Raw genomic sequence first — 7,205 nt, forward strand, 5'->3', positions numbered from 1 at the left:
GAACAACAAAACCAGTCTTAAGTGTCACAGGTATATTTGTAGCAGTAGCCAAAAATACAATGTATGGATCAAAATTATTGATTTTTTTAATGCCAAAAATCATTAGGATATTAAGTAAAGAACATGTTCCATGATCATAATTTTCCTACTGTAAATATATCAAAACTTCATATTTGATCAGTAATATGCATTGCTAAGAACTTCATCTGGACAACTTTAAAGGTGATTTTCTCAATATTCAGATTCCAGATTTTCAAATAGATGTATCTCGACCAGATACTGTCCTATCCTAACAAACCATACATCAATGGAAAGCTTTCAGATGATGTATAAACCTCTAAATCTGGTCCAGGGTCACATATGCACAATAATTCACATCTGGACCTAAAATCATGCTCCTGATTTTGTAAGAAGTCATTGACGTTATGTGAACTATGCACTGTCTTCTGCATTACAGTGATCATAGGGAGGCTGCTATAATTTGCTGTGCTTTGCACAGTGACATTCTTATCTATAAAATTCAATTTGAACTGCATTTAATCTAATCTATAAAATTGGGAAATATTCTATATTCTATATGAAGAAATAGCTTTCCTTTATATAGACCTGTATCACTGGAAAGTTCATCAGTGTGTACTGATCAGACTCTGGTATATTTACAGGGTTGTGAGGAAACGGAAACCAAAGGCAGAGACAATCTAAACATGTTCCCTTACGGACATCCAAGAGAGAAATACACTAAATATGTGCATTCTTCCCAATGATGAGCCAGGATTTTCTCTCAGCTTCTTTAATTCATCTGGAATTCATTGTCTAAACATCAGTCAGAAAGCTTGCATTTGTTTTGCCGTGCTGGCAGGTCATGTTTAAGTCAAACCTAACAACTTCAGCTCCTTCCATCCACGTGCTTGTGAAAAAGATGTGTTGTGTTGAATGTGCAAGTATACATGTGTGTATACCTCAAAACTCAAAAGTAAAAATAAAAAAATAAATAACTAAATAAAAACTGCACTTGCAGAGAAGATGAATCAAATAAAAGGCCACTGAAGTGTACTGAAATAGAGACACTTTCATGACTGTTTCATAACATACTTAAGTTGACTTTAAAAAGTGCAGTTTGTAATAATGTCAAATAAAAAGTTCTCAAATGCATTTTAAATTATTGTCATGTTTTAAAGAAGTACACTTATTTAGATGTGTTGACTAATGCATCTAAATACTAAAGCACATGTAAAGTACTTAGAATTTTAGATTTTAACTGTAGTGTGTTATTCGAGATTGCATTTAAGGTTTATAGATTTTCAACTTATTGAAACAACTTCATCATTACAAATGTGTAATTGCAATATATTGAAATAAGTGTCACACAAGTTACGGCAGAAATGACAAAGTATATTTTAGTTTATCATAAACACTACATGTCAGTACTTTCAGTGGTGCACCAGAAGACAATATAAGAGACTGTGAAATTATCCACCTTATTTTCCCCATAAGAGCGGGTGCAGCCATCTGTACATTTTTTGTGCCTGGCTTCCGGTCTCATCCGTTTGGTCCAGCTATTTTTAGCTGCACAAAAAGCTGGTTTTGCCGCTTGATATTGCAAACTGGTGTGTTTTACCATATTATTTTAATGTATTATCTTAATTATAAACACACACTGGTTTGTAGCGCAAACTGTTTTACCGTTTACGGCACTTCGATATTCTTCTCGTTATTTCCCCGTGGCGGACGTCTAACACATTAGCAGAAAACAGCTCACTTCCGCATTGAAAAATAAGGTGGATACGTAACGATGTACTTTAGTCCTACTTAAGTGGGTCAGAATGCACTCTGTAGTTCATCTAATTACATTTAATATAGATGTAATTTACAGTAAGTTTTCACTGAATTACAATTACCATGCAGTTACAGTGTCTGAAAACATTACACTCGGTTCACACTTTAATATATTCTTTTAAAGTGTATTTTTTTTCTGCTAAAGTACAAGAGAGCAAAGATACAGGAGCTCAGATCTTTAGTTAGGCAGCACATGAATGTTATGGGAACAAATTGAACTATGATTGCTCAGTAGTTCACAGAGTATTTGTCTTTATAAGAGTAAGTCATTAGCTTAGTAACATGCCAACTTTATCAAACTTTATTTATATGCATATTTCATACATATATAGCAAAGGTTTATACAAACTGTCAAAGCACAAAAACATCACATGCTAGGCTGAAGTCAGTACAATAACAATGACCTGACACAAATACTGTACGCTGTAATTTAACGGAAGTCTGTGTGAGCGGTGTGTCATAATGTTGAGCAAATGTGGGTGTTCACACGTAGAAAGCAATGTGTTTGAATCATCAGATAAGTCCAGCTTATGCTGTGAAGAAATAATTTGCTCAGTAACAACATCCTGTATCGAGAACACGACCCAGACCGGGATGCTCAGACAAACAATGGTTGTAAATTACTAGCTGCTTGTATAGTAAAGGTGGTAATAAAGCGATAAATAAACAAACGCAGTTTTATTAAGAAGGATGTTCATCGTGCTTAAAGCCTTTGATGAACCAGTCATCTACTGCTGGCGACACATCAACCCTGCGTTCATGTTTTCCAACCAGCTGTTCCTTCCCACCTAATGCCGCTGTGATTTACCTCATTCAACAGCACACTGTGTGCATTCGCTCAGACCAGAGGAGATCCAGTGTGCATACTACCCATCCTAAACTCTATGTGATGGTGATCATTTTCAGTACTTTTTAGGGCAGATAGGGTAGATAATCTGCACATTGGGATGCAGGGCTAGTCTCCCGAATCTCTGGTTTCTGCATTCGAAGATGCTTATTTGGGGACTAAAAGACACTTCACTTCCAGTAATGTATGGATATGACCAGTGTTGGGCATGTTACTTTAGAAAAGTAATTAGTATACTCACAAATAGTAACTGAGTTACATCATTATAAAAGTAACTAATTACCAGGGAAAGTAACTACTGTGTTACTTTTAAAAAAAAAGTTTAAGTTCAAATATGTCAAACAACTTAGATGCCCCCAATATTACATATGTTGAATGAAATTGAAATGAAATGAATGACATTTTGAGTTTACTCACCAGGCTAATATTAAATATCTGATATACTATTATATAGTCGTCAACATTTGAAGTGGATCAAAAAAGTTCATCTAAGTTGTCCTAAGACAAGAAAGGGTATTGTTTTGTCGTTAAGACACCTTTGATGAAAGGTTTTAATCTACTTTAAACTATACATATATAACAAGTTTTTTAAATATCTGAAAGTACTCTCAGCATCAGTCAGTCAAGCAATATAATATGACATTATGATAGTTCAGATAACAAAACTACTATGAATTCTACTACTAATAACAATATAAAACGCACTAAGGATTAATGAGCCGCTGGGTTCATGAATATTAATCACGTTGGACGATAATAGGTGAGCGACAGCCAATGAGATTGGCATCTGCGCATTAGTCCCGCCTGCTCCCGGAGAAACCGGCAGCTCTTAAAATCTCAAGAAATCCAGAGGAGCTCTGTTATTTTGACAGGAAAATACAGCAAAGAATATTGTTTACATGTAGCGCGTCAATTCTGCATGGTTTGTAAGTCTCTCTCGCTGTTTCTTTCTTTGCGTGTGTGTGAGACAAAGCGACGGCCAGTCGTGTGCCTTCATGCTAGAGTTTACGGTTCGTCAAATACAGGTTCGCTCCACATCCGTTTGGATGAACTAAAAAATACAGTTATAGTAATATTATAATAAATTATAGTAATGTCGCGTTGTATTGTCAGTAACAATAATGGCGTTGTAACGGGAGAAACAGTAATTCGTTTGATTACTCGTTACTGAAAAACAAATGCCGTTTCATTTATCCATCACTGGATATGACTGCATTGATTCAAGTCATCGCTTGAGAACAAAACTTGAACTGAATTCATCTGGATGATGGCACGACTGTGTTTTATAGAGCTGCTTTACAGCTGAATCACATCTTGCAACACCGAAACTGCTACCGGACTGAACTGACTCAAGCGGAATAATCAACAGCACTGACGCCTTCTGAGGAACTGCATTCGGCTGAGCTGAACTCGCTTCAAACGGGTGAACGTCACACTGTTATTGATCTGAACTGAACCGACTGGAGCTGAATAACGATTCTGGGGCAGAATCTGAATTGTTTCCACAACTGATTCTGTTATTTACCTGTTTGTCAGGTTAAAAAAAAGGCTCTGAAAAGCTTGCTGCTGAAGCTCAATTTTCTGACAGGTCAAACAATAATAATGAAACCAAAAGTAATGAAAAATAAAAACCTGAAGCCAACCTAATGCAACTGACTAATATTTCATAAGACGGCCGTTTTCACGTTATGATTGTTTAGGGTTATTGCCCGTGATAGCAGAAGCGGGAGACTGTAGCGAGGAGCGTCCGGCGGCGCGTTGCGCGGAGGAGCGGCGTTTGGCAGCGTGGCTGTGCGTGACTAGCAGAGATACACCTGTCTGCCGCTCAGGTCGGGGAGGGTGTGAGCACGCAGGGGCCTGCCTTCAGAACAATGACTGCCATTGTGACGAGCTCCCACTGCAGACGCGCAACTCACCGAGAGGAGGAGAGCCCAGCCCGGCCCGGCTCAGGCACACACTCGCACGCACACGTGTGTACACACTCACACACCCCGTCAGCACACACACACACACACACACACACACACGCTTTATTTACAGTGCTGCGTTCACCTCAGATTCAATGGAAGAAAAATGCTCTTACAGCGCAAAGTGGCAGTCGGTTCAACTGTAGTGTCAACATCTGACAGGGCTGTTTGTGACTTTCTTTTGTTTGGTCACTGCACTGTCAGCTTACTGATCATGAAAAGACCAAGTGTGAACAGATCCATTCGAGATTTATAGCAATTTGGGCTGCTGACGCAACATGCATAAAACTTATTCTCTCAACTGTCTCATATGGAACTAGCATTAGCATCACCGTGTAGGGTCACTGAGTGATATTTGCATACAGTGTGGGAATAGCTGATCAGATTTATGTGGCCAAGTGTAAATGGGGTGACTGAATGTTATTCCGACACTTGAATCAGGGAAAATGTCACCTTAACTCTTCTGATAATAAATATTTGTATACTGCAAAAAAATAAAATCCAATATATAGTACAAATATATTTCAAAATATACAAAAAATATATTTGCTAAATATGTAGTTTTTCACTAATTCAAAATTATATCACAAAGTTAGTAACGTAATCCAGTACATTACACAATTTAGGTAATGTAATCAGATTACTTTTAGATTACTTTTGACCTACCTGTTTTATCACATTGATTTAAATAGGATAATCTTGTACCATATTGGTATAAAAATACAATGAGAAAAGAGAAAATATATATATATATATTTTTTTTTTATTAACAACAAGAAGTGCGTTAAACATCACACGATCCGGGTTTGCCAAACTGGGGTCATAAAGGAACTGCAAGGGGTTTGAAAAGATAATAATTAATTAAATCATAAAAGTGTAAAATTAAGATAAGGCTTTTTAAAATAACATTAAACACTTAAAAATGACATTTAATTTGATTGCTGCTAGTTTATAGCTATTGTGTAAATAATATGTAATCATGTAATCCATAAAAAAGTAACTGTACTCTGATTACAAGTACTTTAAAATGTAATTTAATCTAATGACAAGTACTTAATTATTGGAATCTGTTTACGTAATCCAGATTACATGTAATCAGTTACTACTCAGTTACTATATATATATATATATTCTACCAAAATAGTTTAAAAAACATTGTTTTAAAGTATAATTTAAAAAACTATTTAAAAATATATTTTGCCCTCCATAGACATAACGCATTTAAATAAAAATAAGAAATGAATAAAACCTAAATGTAGGCTACTGTAAGATTAAAACATTTTTTTTTTTTGCTTTTAAAAAACTTATATATATATATTTATATATAATTTTTTTTTAAATATAAAAAAACTCTGAAAATAAGAATATTGTTGTATATGTTTGAACATATGTTTTAAAAAATGTATTGTAATTTAAAATATATATTTTCCCCTCCATATACTTTAGGCAAGAAAATATGTTTACATATGTCACATTTACAGTACAACATTTAGTTACAACATTTTGTGAACATGTAACAAATTTGAATAAATAAAATTTATTTTTTCCCCCGAAATACATTTTGAAACATATTTTTGTATAAAACATTTATATATATATATATATATATATATATATGTACATGTATATATACATATATTGCCCTCCATAAACCATGTTTAAAATTTTTTTAATACATTTTGATATATATTTTTGTATATAACAGTTGAATATATATATATATATAAATATGGGAAATAAATAAGAAGAAATATGGTACTAAAATTCTCTATTTTAACAATTTTACATGAGCATGACCGTCACCCCGAAACCCCTGGGTCCATTGACTCGTGCAGTGATTTGGCTGTGAGAGCTGTGGTTTGTGATAAGAGAATACTACCGCTGAAATTCCACCGACATGAAACCCTGGAAGTCTTCCTGCAGGAGTGTGTGTTTGCGTGCGTGTGTGTGTGGGTGTGTGTGTGCGGTCTTCATAAAGGTAGTATTGTTAAGTTGCGTGCGAAGCTCATGCTGGAGGCTCTGTTTCTCCGCCCACTCCTGTAAACCACAGCCATTTCTCCTCTCCTCCCCCTCTGTCTTTGTTACAGGTAAACATTTGATGTCCGCACGCAATCCCTGGAGAATCTCCACCCCTCCTTCCCCGGATCGCTCTCGGCCGTACTCACACACGCTCGCTCTCACGCTTCTTCCCCATTCCACTGGCATTCCTGCGCTCTCTGACTCAGCACCTGCTCTCTGCTCGCCGCTCGCCGCCTTCTGCTTTTATCATCCCACTTTATGGCTTTTTTATTGGACACGCGCAAAACACTGTGACCTCAATTGTGGTCACATTTGTGAAAGCTATACGGCCAGTTAGGCAGGCCATCTCTAATATTACTGAATCGCAACCACGACCGCTCTCACAAAACACTTAAAGGAGACCTGTTATGTGCCTTTTTACAAGATGTGATATAAGTCACTGGTGTCCACAAAATATATGGTAATGTATATATATATATGGTGTCTGCAAAGTTTCAGCTCATTAAAAACCCACAGATCATTTATTATATCATTCT

The sequence above is a fragment of the Labeo rohita genome, unplaced genomic scaffold (genome assembly GCF_022985175.1).
Source record: "Labeo rohita strain BAU-BD-2019 unplaced genomic scaffold, IGBB_LRoh.1.0 scaffold_81, whole genome shotgun sequence".
In the NCBI taxonomy this organism is placed as follows: domain Eukaryota; kingdom Metazoa; phylum Chordata; class Actinopteri; order Cypriniformes; family Cyprinidae; genus Labeo; species Labeo rohita.